The sequence below is a fragment of the Falco biarmicus genome, chromosome 2 (genome assembly GCF_023638135.1).
Source record: "Falco biarmicus isolate bFalBia1 chromosome 2, bFalBia1.pri, whole genome shotgun sequence".
Classification (NCBI taxonomy): Eukaryota; Metazoa; Chordata; class Aves; order Falconiformes; family Falconidae; genus Falco; species Falco biarmicus.
The window spans coordinates 39,068,241-39,087,188 of NC_079289.1; positions in this window are offsets into that span (position 1 = coordinate 39,068,241).

Sequence of the window (18,948 nt, forward strand, 5' to 3'; positions counted from 1 at the left end):
TAATTACTGTTTTTTCAGGTTTACATTTTCAATATGTACTGTTAATGAGTATTCTAACATTTTAATGTACTTGGTATCATAGCTTTACCCCTAGGAAGCTGGCAAAAGAGAGTGACATAGAGAGCCCACTCATTTATTCATGAGCAATATTTTCTTCTCATTCTTCTCTTGAGTGATTAAGTAAAGACTGCAGAAAAATTTACTAATATGTTGTGCTCTAGCAGAGACAACAGGGAGAAGGAAAGCCACTTGTCACCACTGTTAAGTGTTTTAAAAAACAAGAGCAAAGCACATCACAGATGCAGACAGCTGCTCCAACAGAACGAAACCAAGCTGTGGTTTCCAAAGTATTTAGACACTCAGAGGATTCTGTCCCTTTGTAAAACATTTTAAAATATACTCATGAGCACTGTTGTAGGTTTGATGCTGCTGTAAACTCTCCTCCTGTTGCTACCACTACTTCTACCATGTGAACATAGGGAAAACATTTCTATCCTTTCTCATCTGTCTATACTACAGGGTATAAATGCAATAGACAAGATGCCATGGTAGTAAAAATGAACAGGAAAAACAACAGGCTGTTTTTTAAAATGTTGAAAAAAATCATAGCTTTTACTAACCTCAGTAGGAGCTGAATCTTTTGGAAACCAGAGCACATATTTAGGCATTTCCTTTCTAAACCCTCAGGATAGTCTGTCTTTGCACTTGTATCTACAGGACTAACTCTTTTGCAATTCCCATCACTGTGGCTTAGAGAAATGAAGCTGGCTGGTTTTTTCTTTTTCCGTTTCTGTCCTTTTTTTTTTTTTTTTTTTTCTCACTTTCCCCCTTGCTTGTGATGTGTATGATTGCATTGTAGGAGGTTTGCCTGCCTAAACTTATTTTTAACCTACAGGTGACCTTCTAGAAGTATTTCAGCGACAATACAATTATTTCTTTTCAAATCTGTATTGCACTGATAGAAATGGAAATGGTTTCAACTCAATTCTACTGTAGAATAAGAACCCAGGACAGAAGAACTGTATTACTCAGCAAATCTCAGTTCCATGAAAAGGCTTATTGAACAGCTAGTGAAGCAGAGACTAGGTTAAATAACTCACTGTTAGGTACCAGCTGTCATAAAAGATTAGGCACAGTCATTGAGCACACAGAACTGTTAATTTGATTCAGCATTTGTATTCCTTTCTAGTATAAGATTCAAATGTTTCCACTTCAGCTGTCACTTGAAGGGACATATTTCTGTTTATGGATGACCCTATAATCATTAGAAGGAACAGGGTAATGTAGACTATTACCTTCTACCAACAACAACAACAGAAAAATCTCCAAAAGTCTTCTTGCTGATGGAAGATACTAGTTATTTTGTTTGTTATGATAATATACTTTAAATTATTTTACAAAAAAGCAGTTTCACACAGATCAGTTTCACATACAGGTAAGAATATGCTATAAACCTTCTATTTCAAAGTCTCAGTCTAGGCACATAAAGAATTTTAGTGTAAGTTTTGATGGACAATTTCTCATAAGGTGATAACAGACTCACAAATCCTAAAGTCAAACAGCTTTTATGTTAATATTTGTGTTTGCATTTAATCTTTCTTTTAAAATATGTATAATAACAGTTGAAAGTACCTATTAAAATCAAATGAAAGAATGGGTAAAAAATACTTTCTTGTGCATATTGTTGTTTTAGACATCAGTGGGGATTCTTCATCCTACATTCAGTGGAATTGCTTGATACATTCAGTTATTCAATGATGATTGATTCACCCAGTCATAGGTCCTATATGACAGATGTAAATTTCAGGTGTTTTCTGCTCTGTGAGTCTACACTTAAAAAAATACAAGGAAAAGGTGTGTTTGGATATTCCTTATGCAATAAAGCATCTCATAGAGACAGATGACCTCCAGCAACTCTATCAATGGTTTTCTATATGGAATCATTTATTTATATATTTATGTATTAGTAATAAGTATAAAATAAATAATCATTTGTGACCTGGCTCACCTGAAACCCAAATGTTTTATCCATCAATCTGAGATGTTACATAAAAATAATGTTGACAACATTGCTAGGTTAAAGAAAGGATATATATCCTCCATTCTGTGACACTTGAAGCAAAGAAATTAACAAAAATAATTATTTGCATTTAGTGCAGCTGAAATCTAGCTAAAGATTTCTGTTACTGTATAGGATAATTCAGGTACTGGCTACTGTCATACCATCATGTGAGTATCTTGAAGCTATCTTATCTTTTTCCTTACTGAAACTTCATAAGCTTTTAGTTAGCTTTATGTAATTTGGTTTATTATTTATCTAGATCTGACACTCTTGACAAGTCTTCTATGTCTCTGCCTTACATTGTAAATAACCACATGAAGCTAGCTTTGTGTACAAGATGTATTTATAGAACTTTTCTTACCTTTTACTTTTTTGGTTCCTTTTTACAAGTCTTCTTTATTCTTCCAATAAACACTGGGAAAAGTCCTTTTCACAAATATTTCTTGCTTTTTTTTTCTATTTCATTTATTGTTTAAAACGATGGCCTGAGGAGGGGTAAATGTTTGATTAGTAACAACCCCTAACTATAATGTAGTTCACACTTATCCCTTCCTAAGCTAAACAGCTGAGAATTGAGGTAACAGTATATTCTTGAAGTAGAAAAATTACAGTATAAAAGGTTAAAGTATAAAAATAGAGCAAAAACTTTTACTGCTTTGAAATTGGAAGTGATAGTTTTCTTTCAGAAGTGTCATGTATTGCTAAAATTGGAATCACCACTAAGGATTTAGTCATGTCATACAAATTACACAGCCTATTCTGACGAAAACACTTCTTCATTGTTTTTGATAAAACAAATGAGTGTACTGTCCTGGATTACATATGTGATATGCCCTTTTTGCAACTGAATCAAATAAGTGGCAACAGTCATCTCCTTTTGTATTAATGTTCTTTCCCCCTCTTTGAAATAGAAGGTGAAAATTTTCTCCCTAATTTCTTATTTTATACATATAGAAACTTACTAAACTTATTTAGAATTTTCAGTGAGGGTAAGCTATATCTCAAATTTGTTGTTGTCATTATCATCTGTTTAACTTTTGATTTATTATCATGTTTATCTTTCCAGAAACCATTTTCTGTGGCTGTACGGAAAAACCTTTTTTTCAAGTTCTACCATGGTAGTTCATTCCATCTACTTAAACAGCAGAGTAACTTGGTTTGTGAAAAACATAATATTTGAAAATAAGGGATCAAAGGGACAATTTTTTTTGGCTACCAATACAATTAGCTTCAAACATGTTAAAAATAGAATTCTAGAATTAACTTTGTGTTTAGAAATTTCCTAAGATCATGAAAAAATAAAATCTCCAAGTCACAAGAAGAAGATGATAAGTCAAACTACCTCTGAGTAATTCTGCTGGGAAGACTGTTCTTTACTTTATATTCTCTTTTGTCTGACTAATCTACCAGCATTGTTAATTATTACTGACCATGGATCAAATGTGATCATTACACTTATAAGAAGATTAAGTACATTAGAACTTTTGTCAGCTTCAGTAAGGCAATTGGTAAAATTCTCTTTTTAATTAATAAAAGGGCACACACCCCCTTATTTTGGAGTTTTTCTTTAGAAAAATTGGTGACTGATATGGAGAGAGATATACATTAATTCAGAAACAATATTCCTATATTCTTCAAACTTTCAAATAATCTCAGACTACGATCCTAGCAGATTCTGTATTTATTCATACAGTCTAGAAATTAATAAAATTATCTTTAGTAGCTCATAAGGGGGGTAAGAGTAAAGGAACATACCAAGTTGTCAAATTGACCATTATATTAGTCCATTCTCAAGTTTCTCTAATAGATAATTTTTTTCAGGAAGAATTCAAATTTCAGATATATGTAGCAATATACAGTCTGAACCAGTAGACATTGAACTGAATGATGATCATTTAACTGACCTCACTATATCCTGGGTCAGGAATTTAAACCACTCTGTCTGTGTCTAACGGTATAACGGATGTTTAATCAGGGTAATATATCCAAAATTACTTTTTTAGACCTTAGTTTCAATTTAACCTCAGCACAAGGTAACCTCAGATTCAACAGGACATGAATCATCCAAAATGCACCCACTGAATGTCCAACTACTTCCGCCCATTTTATTACTTTAATTATTACTTTAACTACCTGGTAATGATTTCATAAATCAAGACAGGAGCTCCAAAGCAAGGGCTGGCTCTGTGTCTCTTCTTTGTCTTTTCTTAAGTGTCTGCTTCAGCTTGAGAGCTCCAAAGAACAAGCTGGCAGACAAAGGCTCATAAGGAACTTCATTTCTCAGTTCTGCCTTCAAACAGAAAGACTAATAGAATTAGTAAGTGGAATATAGATGATTACATACTGCAAATTATACTTTTAATATGAGAACAGCATATACAACTTCAGCTTACAAAATTATTCAGGCATATTACTGCACTATAAGGAAGGATTGCTTCATCATTTTTCATTACTCTGATACATTAGAAATTGCTTAATTAGCTTAATTATGACACACCTGTTAATAACACTTACGTGACTTGAAAACAAATTATGTGATATAGGAGTTGTGCCAGAAAGCATGTGACAAATAAACAAGTAATTCTTTCCAGAAACACATTTGGTGAACTACATTGGTGAATTAAGTGCTGTATTTTCCTTTGAGGCTACAGCTGATAATTGGTTACTGCTAACATTTACTCTTTATAATATTATTTTAATTTATGGCAATCTCAATTAAATGACCCAAGATAAGATAAATGTTGGATTCCAAATGAATTTAGCCTATGCAAATCCCATTTGCAACATTTTAACTGAATTTCAGTTAATTCAAATATAATTACTACCTTGTAGTATATTATTTCAACCAGCACCATGATTTGGAAACTTTGCTTAAAACAATATTTGATCAATGTAATTAATGGAGCAAAGTCAGGATCTGAGATGCTTTCTGTTTATCTGTTAAATCTACAAGGAAGAATAATTAAAAGGAAAAAAATTCTCAAAAGTGTTTATCTCATTCATTCAATGCAGAAGTTACTGTTAGTTACTTGGAAGAGAAAGAGTAAGAGCAGTTGGACCCTCTTGTAACAGCAAAGAGTATATGTCTTGACATATTTGTCATGCTAAACTCATATATGGGTAAGTAGAAGCAGTACAAAGGAAAGGAGCACAAGTGTTTCTTCGATATCTGTACTAAAACAGAACATAAAGAACATTCTGTTTTACAGAAGAACAAAAAGGAAAAAAAAAAAAAAAAAAGCTTTTAATTCATAAAAGCCAAACTCTCTGGAAACACTGGAGAGATCATTAAGGCAATGTTGTCTTACGTATAGAGCCAGTCTAATCTTTACAGATTACAGTAATCAGCATAATCAAGAAATTATCACATATCACCAGTGTTACTTCTTTCACCTGACTTCTTCAGCTGTTGTTTGCCTGTCCTTCCTTAATATTTTTTAAATTACCTTTATCTTGATACACAATAAATACTATTTTTAAATGATTGAATTGACATACTATATAAAACCACACTTCACTACCCTTCTATTTTCTTATTACATAAGAAACATTGCATAACCAGTAGCATTTCTACAAAATTGTGTCTCCCTTTTACTTTCTTACTTCTGCAGTAGAACCAAATATAATATTGGTATTCCCCCAATGTGGAGTTAATATGTTAACATTTTCATTTGATTTCAATTACATTGCTATTTTAAAAAGTGACTCTGTGAAAGGGAGAAATGGGAAGAAATTAGTGGGAAATACATGTTCATTGTGAAGGGTGTTTCCCCCCTATGTTCTCCCATTTATGTAAACATTTGGATATTCTTCTCAGCCCTGCATACTTAGCCTGTGATTTGAGAATTAAGTTGGCTCCTTTCTATCTCATCTATTATCACCAATAAAACAGGTTTTGCAGGCCAAATTAGTCCCTTGTTTGCACCTGTGCCCCCTAATACCATCACTGGGTTTGCACAGCTGTAATTGCCTCAAATACAGTAAAAAGCTCAGACAATGAATAAGGTGGAATTGGATCAACATGTGAATCTCTTTTAGCTGTGTTAACTGTAAGGTCAACCAGAATAAAAAGCAACAAAACTTACTCTTATGACTGGGGTAGGTAGATGTAATTTTTTGTCAGGGGCAGTTCTGTATTTTGATTGCTTGGAACACAAATGTGGTTTTTTTGTTACACTGTTGGAATGGGTAAAAACCAAAAGGAATGTGATTTAAACTTTCTCAGAAAACGGAAGTTGAATTTACCATCCTCGTAGTGCTTTGTAGTTCAAATATAAATGCAGATGCATATTTGGTTTTCCTCGGTGTGGGTAGTTCAGATATAGTAAAAAGAAAGCTATTAAGCATTAGTCTAAAATTTCAAGATAGTTCCTGACTTTAATGGGTATAGTCAGGAGTAAAGTTTTAGTCCTTAATCAACGGGATTAAAAATAGTGTTAAAATCTTCAATTGACCAGATGTAACTTCTTACTGTTATCCATAACTTAAGGGTTTTTTGGGGGGGTTGGGGTTGTTCTGCTCCCCCCCCCCCTCCCCCTCCCCCCCCTCCCCCCAACTGCTATCCTCACATTGAATCTAGCAATAGAAGGTCTCTGTGAAATATCTTAAAATTTCTGACTATTTACTAAGTGTAATCATGTCCAGGTATTCTCTACAGTGATGATGAACATGGCATGCAGTACATAATATTCTTCCTTGCTGTATGTCAGAAAGCGTAAACACAGAAGGCCAAAAGCCTTTAATCTCTCAGGCAAACCTGTCTGGGTTGCAGATAAGGGCCTCTCAAATAGTTCTGTCCTTCCAGAACACAATTCTTTTCAATCCAGCAAACTAATATCTAAATTAGCTTTTATAATTGCACCAGCTGCTGCAATGGGAAAAGTAGAGCCTGATCCTAGCCTTCTATGTCAAATAGAAACATTCTCATTCATTTTAGCAGAAATAGGTTTAGAAGCTTAAAGAACTGATGATGTTTGAATGCCAGGTACTGAAGGCTGTATTTGAACAATCTAATGTTTCCATTCTCTCTGGGCATAAAAATTACAGTTTTTATAACAGACATTTATTCCTTTGAACTTCTTTTCCCTTGATAGTAGGTTGCAAAGTGCTATCCACCAAGGCATCTCTCCAATTGCTAAAGAAAGACCTTTTGTGACATTTTTAATTAGTTTTAACTATCTTCACATTTTCAGGCACGGTTATGGACACTCATTGATTTTAATTACCACACTGATTGCTTACTGCTTTGCACTTGTTATTAAAATGACCCTTTAGCATTTCTTTTGAGAGTTCCCTCCACGTAGGGTTTTTTTCACTGTTGGAATTGATTTGAATTTGTTTGATTTTCTGTGTTAAAATGTTTAGCACTGTAAGAAAACTTTACGTGTTTATCAATTTGTATAAATATTAGAGTTTCAAAGACAGACAAGATCAGAGCATCATAAAATGTTTTATCTTGAGTACTGATTATGATTTTTCTGGGAAGAGGAGAGTGTTTGCATGTTTGTCACATAAATGTGAAGCTTGTAAATTCATTACATCCATGAAAAGAAGTAGAAATCTGTTACCAGCAGCAGTGTCCAATATTAATTCTCATTTGCTCAGCTTGTAGCTAATCTCACTAGGGTGTTTATCATGTGGAAAACAAATTTGTGTACAGTAATACCCCTTATAAAGCACTTCTCATTAAAATTATATGCACCTTCTGTTCCAAAGAGAATTAATTTTTCAGCTGACCACGAGAAGTAAATAACGTATTTACTTAGTTTTTCAAATACCTAAATTCCAGTTCTGTAAACCCTCAGTCTCTTCTGTTATTTGTCTACATAAAGATGTGCAGTACTTATGCATTATAACACATTTTATTACTGGTGTAGTATTTTTGCTTTTTCTTCCCTCTTTTGCGTCTAGGTCATACATACTCCATGCATTCCCTACTTTATTATTGATAAAACATGTTGAAACAAGATCTGTCTTTTCTGTACATGAAAGAAAAATCTGGAGACACACCATAGAAATATTCCTCTATTTGGGAATCAGATGAATCAAAATCTTTGCACTGCTTCAAGATTATGAAACAGTAGCACAGTTAGAGGTGGAAGTTTTCCAAAAGGAACAGAAACATTATAATGTTTTACTCCTGCTCTTTTGTTCATCAGTCAACAATTCTGAAACAAACATAGGAAATTTGACAGTCTCTTTTCCTTTTCATTTCATTTTCCCCTGAAGTACCACCACACTGGTTCTCCCATCTGAAGTGTGCTCGGTATTTCTTAAGAAGACACAATGTCTTCCTACTAAGATATCGTTCTTTCTGTACTCATAGTTCAAATACTACTGTAGATGGGGGAGTACCTGGCTTCCAGTTAAAAACAATATGATATTTACATAATATAACAAGCTTCAGTTGTTCTCTAGCTAATAAGTTACAGACATCTCTCTTTTACTATGTCTTTGGATTAGTGAATATTTAATTTATTTGGGAAATCTTTGAATTTTACACCCAGGTCCCATTTTAGGAACCTATATTCTTATTTGGGTTTGACCTTTCTTCTTCACTGGTAAACAAGTACTTAAATTTTATTGCTGATTTTATGTTTTCATTGAAACTTGTCTCATATCCCATTCAGAGAAATTTATTAAAAGAAATACAGAAGAAATACAGGTATGTATTTGCAAAGTCAAAGAAAATCTGTCTAGAAAATAAAGAGGGAAGAACAGTTTCTAGGGGAAAATAACCAAACAAGTAATAAGGTAATGAACACAGTGTTATGCTCAAGTATCAGAATGTGATTGCTAAAACTACATAGAGCTTCAAAGTTCTAGTGAAGAAAAGATTCTTGCATTTTTACTTTCTCTTAATAGCAGTAAATATTTGCATTAATTTAATATTTTTTTTAAACTGCTGTTCAATAGAAAGTTGGCTGGACTCAGCATTATAAAGAACATTCTTCTTTCTGGCTTTGGTTAGTTTGCGTAGAGTCATTGCTGCAAGGTGGCTGTGAAGTAACTCTTAAGCCAGATTTCCCTGACATACACTTGCTCTTGCTCAGTAAAAACTTTTCACGGGAAGAATTCTGAAGGCTTGGTAATGATAGATATGTGCCCAACTGTTAAACAGGTTCAATTTCCATAATCCCTGGTAAAGGGAGTTTTGGCCATAGCTCAGGCCTGACTTGGAGGCGTATCAAGACAGCTAAGAATTACCTGGGTTTCAATCTTTTTTCATTGTACCATGTTTTCATCACCTAATGCCACAGGTTTCATTAATCTCTTATAAAAATATTACACACATACATAGACAAAATTTCCTCCTTCTGAAGCCTTTTATTTCTATTATCCCTTTATAATAACACATTCACCACTAGCATTTGCTGTGACTCAAAATGATGAGCTAAGAAAGCCAGCATGGTATTTATACCAAGTGAAAAAGTGATTCCTGGAATGTCTTTAATTGCAAAGAAATAATCAAAGCCCTTTAAAGTTCATACCAGAATTTGAACTAACATATAGAAGCAAATCTCTTTTATGCAAATGCAACTTTCCTTAAAACATGAAGCTCTGCATAAAGTTGAACTGCTGACTCTGCATTATTGGACATGAAAGAAAAAAAAAGAAAAAAACTAAAAAGAAAAAAGGAAAGCAGTCATTGAAGCTAGAGGTTATTTTTATTGTAGGATGAAGCATATACAGTATGTATTCTAAGCTACAGTGATGCAGATCATTCAACAGATGTCTGAATCTCAGTCCACCAAGCCTTTGAGCTACTTTTCTAAGCTAATTCCCTTAGTGAAAAGTAGATTAAAGATTCTAAATCCTCTCACAATGACTCTACACAGTGAAGTGATGACATTAAATATATTTTTTAGAGCTAATTTTCTAAGTGTTTATTTTCATGATATCTGTGTCTGTCTATCATGTGCTAATCTGTTTTTTATGTGAAATGTAAATGAGAATCCAAAGCTTCAACATTTGGTAAAGCCACAATGTTTTATGCTTTCTGATCTCCCTAACTGATTGTGGAATTACCCATTCTTATGTGTGAATATTTCCAGATATATGCCAACTGCACCAGGCATAAATGAAGTTCAAATCATGTGCATTTTAGATTAAAAGAACTCATAAATAAAACATATGCATATTGTGGTATCTCTGCACTCCCCTAAAAGAAGAACTGGAGGACACAGTTGTAACTGATCATAGCTTTGTTTGATAACTTTCTAACTTATTCTATTAGTCAAATCGTCTAATATTGAAAAGTCCAAGGAATTCAAGGCCAGAGCAAATTAAAAAAGTGTTAAATTTTATTTCATATGTATCCCAGTCAATTAGGCTTCATAACAGACATTTCACTGGTCTAAAATATATTGATAGCCAAGAGACAGTTCTCTGTGCCTCAGGTGAGAAGACACCGGTATATCATGATGCCCAACATGATGTTCTGCAGTGGCAGAAAACTGATCAGGTGAGGAACACCAAAATGGTTGTAGGCAGCAAATGGCAACCCACATAACAAAAAAATATTTCTGCAGTCCCAGAACCGTCTCTCAAGGAATTCCCTCCAGTGTAAGTTTTGGTGGACACACAAAGCCTCAGTAAAGGATTACACTCGTCTTCTCCAAATTAGAATAATTACGCAATAATCCTGTTTATCAATCAAACAGGTGAACAGACTGTTTAATGAGTAGATTATGAGCACTGTCTTAAGTGAATATGAATTAGAAATAACCCAACAATGGTTAAATCCAGTAAAAGGTTATTCAAGTGTCAAAAACTTGATACAGATTAGGGATGTTTGAAGCCTATAAAATTTAGACGTAGATATGCAAATAATGCCAAGATCAGACCATTGCCATTTGCTGTTCTGTAGGCTTCACTAGGATTTCTTTTTCTTTCTGTGTCTGGGCTGTGGTAAATAAGCTCAGGATCATATAAATTATGTTCCAGTTAGAGAAATATGAGTTATTCAAGAGTCTTGAACTGTTCCTAATTTTTCCCCTATGTCATTTAAATTTACTTTATCTAAGAATGAGATTATGTTAAGGCAAAGGACTATGTTTTTCAGCCAGTGAAGATCTGTGGTACAGTGTGTAACTGAAATGATTTAAAGGTAATTGACCCTTAAATGTAGTGTATAATCAGCATATAATCTTCCTGCTCCTCAGAAAACAAAATACTTTACCATACCAAAAAATAAGAATAAATAATTTGTTTAGCACATGAAAGTTATTTACAATAATTATCTCTACAGATGCAATAATTACTTCCATATATTTTACTTGCCTTTTAATCATATTGATTTTTTCCTTATTTGTTTTTAGAATATGGTTAATAGGTACAATACTAATTATCATAAGGCAATCAGGGCAGTAGTCTAGGATACCAAACCACAAATATATTTCTGCTTAACAAACAATTCTAGGATTCAGAACTTTTCCTGTGGTATTTGTTGGTGTAGAATGGACCTTATACAATTCTAATTACTACTACACTGCGTCTGCCATGAACAAAAATGAGTCAGTTCACAGATTAGCAGATCTTACTGAATGCTTCATTCCCTCAGCCCTTCTCAGCATTTTCTGCTGCTCTGTAACATCACATCTCAAATCTATATGAAGACTATACTAAAATCAAAGGGAAAATAATACTTCCTTGCTGTTAGTGTAGCAAATCCTACCACAAAAAATTGATTTTTACGGTGAAATTTTTAACTGTAAGCAATTCCCTAAGCAAACAGAAATTGGTCTTTTTCCTTAAGAGAAGTGAACTTCAGATAAAAAGGGTTGAAGCCTGATGCTAAATAAAAAGTAATGTCATAAAGTTTAAAGCACATTGATGAAAAAATGTTTATACTTGAGCAGTGTTGTACAGTAAATGAACCTCAACGTAGATGTTTAAAATATTACAACTAGAAATAACAATCGTAATTATAATGTATATACATAATTTCATCTAAATAAATGTGAGATGCTATGGTTATTGGACTGTTTATATAAATGAAGTAAAATATCATACTTCTAATGTCAAAGTTTATTTGTAAAAGCCAAATAAATCAAAATAACCACACTGTGCAAAATGCAGAACCTTTGGTTCTTAAATGTAAGCCAGGTTCCTTGGTGGTGGTAGCTACTGCACTGGATTCAATAGCTGCATTGACATAAAACTGTAAAGAATGCTGTTAATAGTTAACATTTGGTGGAGAAACTCATTTACATTGGCTCACAATTTCGAGATGGACAAGGATGTTCAAAAGTTAGGGCTCACTAATAGAAATAAAATCAGTTTCATTGTAAAAGTTAAAAGTAAAGCCACCAAACCAATGGAAATTTTGAAAGCTTCTTAAGCTTTAGGTTGTGGAGCATTGTACAAAGACTGGAGCCATTTTTGACACATACCAGGTAGTTGTCCTTTCTTGTTCAAGTATGAAAAATTTTATGTGAAGTAGGAATTTTCTCATCTTCAGTGTATCGCAATTGCAATTTCAACTAAATTATTTACAGTATAATGTAGCACTATATGCTTAGGAACAGTGAGAAAGTTTTATTAAAAACACACAATGGGATAATTCAAAAAGTTCAACAGGCTGCATAGACATTTATTCATGAAACAGTCATTATCATTATGACAAAACTTATAACTGTTAGGTTGAAGAAATTATAATTTCTTTATTATACCAAACAAAATACATTTGTCATTATAGTGCTCGTTAATTGGTTGCTTTGACTATATTTAATTTCTTATAGCCTGAATAAACAGGTAAAATTTAAATAACTATCCAAACTTTTTCTTATATAACTTTGTTGCTGAACATAGTAACTAAAGTAGTATTTTATAGTAACAGGCTTTTTTGTATAGCATGTCAGCTTCTTTAGAAAATGAGCATCATACTCTTGGAGTAGTCCTATCTTTGTTTCTGCCACAGCCAAAGTCCTTAAGTGAAAAAGTGCAAAATCTATGTATCTACAGTTATAGTAAAAAATAAAAATCTAAACCAATATATATATATATTTAATTAACTTTTAACTTGGGAAAGGGTTGTTTTATCTCTACTAAAAGCTGTTCATAAAGGTCTAGTTTTTATGTGTCTAATAGGATGTCAAGGATTTAGAAGTGAATGCAATAATATAGTTAATCATAACTGCATATTAGTATGTTCTGATACAGTTTTATGATTTGGAAATATACATTATTAATCTTTAAGAATTAAAAAAAAAATAATAATCCCAGACTAATTTCAGGACTTCCTATAGTAGTTTCTCGAGAGGTCAATCTGTATATTTTCATAGAATCAGAATCATTTAGGTTGAAAAAGACCTTTAAGATCAAGTCCAGCTGTTAACCCAGGACTGCCAAGTCCAGCACTAAACCATGTCCCTAAGCACTGCATCTACACATTTTTTTAACACCTCCAGGGATAGTGATTCCACCACCTCCCTGTGCATCCTGTTTTAATGCTTGACCACCCTTTCAGTGAAGAATTTTTTCCTAATATTCAATCTGAACCTCCTCTGGCATAACTTGAGGCTGTTTCCTATTGTTCTGTCACTTGTTATCTGGGAGACTGACCCCCACATGCCTACAATCTCCTTTCAGGTAGCTGTAGAGAGCAATAAGATCCCCACTGAGCCTCCTTCTCTCCAGGCTAAACAACCTCCTCTTTCTGATTAATTTTGAAGCCCAAACCTTTAAAAGCCAGTTATAAGAGAAGTCTCAACCTCCTCTTTCTGATTAATTTTGAAGCTGAAACTTGTAAAAGCCAGTTATAAAAGAAGTCTTGCACAAGTAAAATTTAGACTCACTCCCAAAGATTTCTATGTCATTTGGCTCTGGCTGCTCAGTAGTGTTTTGAACTGCTCTGAGATGTTTCGAATCCAAATAAGGATTTCTATGGATGATATTAAATATGATTATTTAAACAATAAATTATTATACTATGAGAATTATTTTCTACTAGAGTTAAGAGATTCCAGCTATCACTTGAACTACAGCTGTACAAGAAATGTCTATAAATACAAATATTTAATGGCAGTCATTGCTGTTTTAAAAACATATTCAGTTGCTTACAATGCGTTATAGTACTGTTTCTTGCGCATGTATAGATACAGATAGGAAATCAGCGGGAGAAAATCAGGTATATTTATAATTAAATTAAGTGAATGTCTAAGCAGACAAATTATTCCTGGTTTCAAGCTAGGTTGTTGAACAAATGAGAAGTATTGTTCATAGAAAATATCATTCACACCAGGTAAATACAACCAGATCCTTAAAAAAGGGTTTCTCCATAGTGAACTCTAAACACAGCAAAGAAATGACCACACCAGATAAATCTCATACTGTTAAAATTCAGAGCAGTATACTTGCATATAAGTCATCATAAAAGCAGTAATCTTGAAAGATACTTAACATAGCAGGCTTCACAAATCCAGAAAAATATATAAAGAACCAGGCTTCTATTTATTTTCTTCATGCTTCCAACATTCGATTTGACTGGACACAGAGAACACAAGACTACTGTTGATGTGATTTGATGGCTACCATGTATAACTAACAGGGCTAGATGTCATTTGCTATTAAATTTTTACTATTTGCTATTAATTGTAATTTGCTATTAAAGGAACCCAGAAATTATTTTGTTCAAGGATTGTTGTTGGTTTTGAAGGCATTTCTTTTTTTAATTTTTGTTCCTGCATTCTTACACATGGAGTTTTCTAAAACAATTGTACTGAATTAGACATTGCTTAATATACAGTTTTATGTTGATTTCTTCAAAATCTATGGTTAAGAAAAATGCAAGAGTTATGAAAACTGGTAGTGAAGTATTTAACATAGATCATGTAAATAAGAGCTGATGATTTCACATATTTCCATACATGAAAACTAAGTATAATACCATGAACAGGCATACTTTAAATAATGGGAAATGAAAAAGTTCATGTTTACTCTCATCTTCATCCCCTTTTTCATTCATTTCAAATTATACCTTTACGTTGCAGATTATCTAGGTACCCAGATCTGCAAAGGAGGACAGGAACCAAATGCCAATGTTAAGGTCTTCTCATGATAGCTTTCTTCATACTGTACGTACATGTGAAGAAGCTATATGAAGTTCTTTACAGGAGGCTCCAAATATCTGCAGCTTAGGAGACATAGAACAATCTGCTTTCTGTAATGCATGATCTAAAGTGATTAATTCAGAGTTAAAACCTAGCAGGATTTAAAATCTGAGCATTTCTAGTCCCAGCTGCTAAGAGAAAACACCAAATTCCCTGCAAACATAGTCGAGATGTTGATAATACTTCCGTCAAGCTCTTTTTCATTACTTTCCCCTACTTTTATTTAACAAGCTAATAATTAAGAATTTGCCTCAAGTAGAGATTTTTTTTTTTTTTTTTTTGGGGGGGGGGGGGCGGAGGGGTAGAAATTCTCTGTCTTTCTTGTAAGCTAGTTTTCTTTTCATAATGTATTTATTAAGCCAGAGAGACAGCAGGTGAAAATTATTCCTCAAGTTAGTGATCAGGGCTTTTTTTAGAAAGAACAGACATGATGATTCACATTCCTATCCCGATGAATGTATTGATGCCAAAACGGCACTGAGTAACTGCTCAGAGATTAATTTTGTCTTTAAGCAGCAAAGGTATTTATTTCACGCAACGTTGGGGAGCTAGCTGATTCGCACCAGACAAACTAGCTCCAAAGTTTTCAGTGAAAAGTTAGGTGTTTTATACAGTTTTTGTGAGAGGTTACACAACATCTTTACATACATATTCATTTGATTTTGACACCCAATCATTCCATTCATAATAGGTGGTATCTAGGTGGAATAAACCTTTCCATTTTCTTTGTTCAACAATTTCCTGACTTATGGTCTCCTTATGTCCTTGAGGTGCCCACCTTATCTTTTCTAATTATTCAGAGTACATTCCTTTAACATTGTCAGTGGCACATTCCTTTACTTTAATATCCTCAATGGAACCTTTTCTTATTCAGAGTACTTTTCTTATTATTCAGAATACATTCCTTTAACATTGTCAGTGGAACCTTTTCTAATTATTCAGAGTACATTCCTTTCTCAACACAGAGCATCACCCGGAGCATTGTACCAAACTCATCCTGACTAATATTTTTAAGACCTTGCTCTGACTAGTATGCTGAAACCCTACAGATCATGCAAATCTACCTGCAGGGCAAAAGTGCTGTGACTTCAACTTCCTTTCTGTGGTATGCAGGGATGTATTAATTGCAATAAAACTTTGGAGGAATTCACAACCACATGCTACTAAAGTAGTTTAGCTTGTACTTTCCCTACGCAAGAAGATGTAAACACCATGTCATACCATAGTACCTTGTGGGGGTCTCCTTTTGCCCCAGAGTGATATCACTGTATAATGCAAATTTATTGAAGTGTTTTGCAGAGACCACAATTTGAGAAACTTTGATCTGAAATTGACCCGAACTTTGCATACAGCAAGTAGTAAAGGGTAGCTAAGTGTTCATTTGGTTCCTAAATTGTACCCTGAAGAATGCAATAGATATTTTCAACTTGTCCCATAATACCGCATTACTTCTTCAATGACTTGATTAGATTATTGAAATATCAAGATTCATTCTATATGTAAACTCAGAAAACTATCAATATAACTGGTACTAAGTTTAAAATTAACTTGGATGGGGAAAAAGGGAAATAATAAGCAAATAAAAGAAAAAGAAAAAGAAAAAGAAAAAAGAAAAAAGAAAAAAGAAAAAAGAAAAAGAAAAAGAAAAAGAAAAAGAAAAAGAAAAAGGAAAAAGAAAAAGAAAAAGAAAGGTATTCTAATCCACCTTTTCTTTAAATACATCACTTCAGGATAACTTCTGGGTTTTAAGTGGTTTTATCAAACGTATTTTAACTTACTTAATGATAGTTTCTGTCGAGTGATAAAAGTTTAAAGTTAATATGTCAGTAAAATATAGAATTAATTTCCAAATGTGTTATTTGAATTTTAAATTCTTTGAAACAGTTCCTCACCTGAAGTAAACCAGAGTAGTTCCTGGTATGATTTCTTTGCGAATAAGCCTTTAAAAAAAAAAAAAAAAAAAAAACCAAAACACCCCAACAAACAAAACAAACAAAAATCAACCCAAACTAAACCCTCTTTGATACTGATAGAAAAAGCAGTAGGCAAAATCATAAGAAGATTGATTTCTTTCTGGAACAACAGAATGATTCTGTATCTATATGAATATCAAGCTTATAGGCATGATGTGACATGCTTATAGACATGAAAAAGGTTACTCAACAATGATTTGTATTAAGCTGACAGATTTTAACATTTAAATTATTTTCATCAGAGATTCAAAATAATCTGCAAAACAGCAGTTGATAATATTTGTCAAAATAAATTTTTAATCAATGGTTGAAATTAGAAGGATAGGCAGATATTTGCCTTAATAGTCAACAAAGTTGTATTAATGGACTTTTTGAGTCTCTTACATTTATCTTTGGGGAAAAACAATGAGGCATATAAACATTGTTAATTTAATCTATGTACCATCATTGTATTTGTTATGAGCCCTGTGTCTACCCAAGTTAGCAGACAATAATAAAGATAAATAATCATCTGACAGAGCTCTGCAGATACTATTCTAAATAATTCAGACTGACATTTGTCATATTGTCTAATGTTAAACAATAAAATAATTCAAGGACAGTTACATTCTGCATAGGTTCTTTATCATTTCAATAGCTTAAAGACACAAGAATATTTTTTAATTGTTTATGTGATATATCATTTGATTATCTTCTTCACTCTGTACCAAAAAAAACAACAAACCAACACAGTAAATTGATAATAAGCATAGGCATAGCCTCAAAGTAACTGCTACAGGATAAGATTGATTTATATCTACGGTGATGATGCCTGGACTCCTGATAACTAAACAGGGAATATAAATTTCCTGCAATATCTCAAAGCACTATCAAAAGTTTGGTATTGCAAATTTCTGTTGATAGAACGACTTTGATATATGGCACTATGGTATACACTTGCATGAATTAACTTTGAAATTATAAGAGTAGATAGAGTTGAATGACTTTCCAGGATGTATTCTTTAGCTCTGTCACGCATTTATATGGAACAGCAGGTACTGAGTTTCTACATGAAAGTAATAATAAGTAATGCAGACAGAAATAGCTTGCCTCTAGCAAGACTAATGGCAAGGTCAGATCGCATCAATTAAATGAGAAAGCCTCCAAGATAAAGTTCATTCCACACATTAAGAGCTTTTTTCCTCTTCCAAACCAGTGCTGCTTTTACAAATATAAGGCTGTTTAACTGTAAATTCATGGATCTACAAAATGAAGCAACTGTGAAAAAGGACGCCTGAAATAGTAAACAAGAATATTAGACAATTTATTTTTTTTAAAAAAAAACACCAACCCTGCAACTGATAAAATGCAGAAACTATCTTATTTTAAATATTCAGAAATACAGCACAACTGCTGTCAATATGTTCTTAACTATGCTAAACACACTTAAAATTTCAACATTATTATTCCTTCTACATTTTGTTAAAGATTCTGAATAATGCTTAGAAACAATGTTTAATAATTAAAAACATACATAAAAGCAACAAGCAGATTGACATTTTCTCTTTTGAAGTATGATTACTTTGCAGTCATCTGTGAGAAAACTCACTTCTTGCTAAGTTTTAGTTCTCAAATCTGATTATAGGTATTTTAACATTACACATCCCTCCCAGGCAAGAACTTTGCATTTGAAGTCTGTGCTTGTTCAATTTAAGTTCTAATCTTAATTTCAGCCCTTCTTAGGTCTAAAATTAGAGGTAAATGAACTGCTGTCTCATTAAACCCTAACATGCAATTTGAACAAAAGCCAGTTTTGACTAAT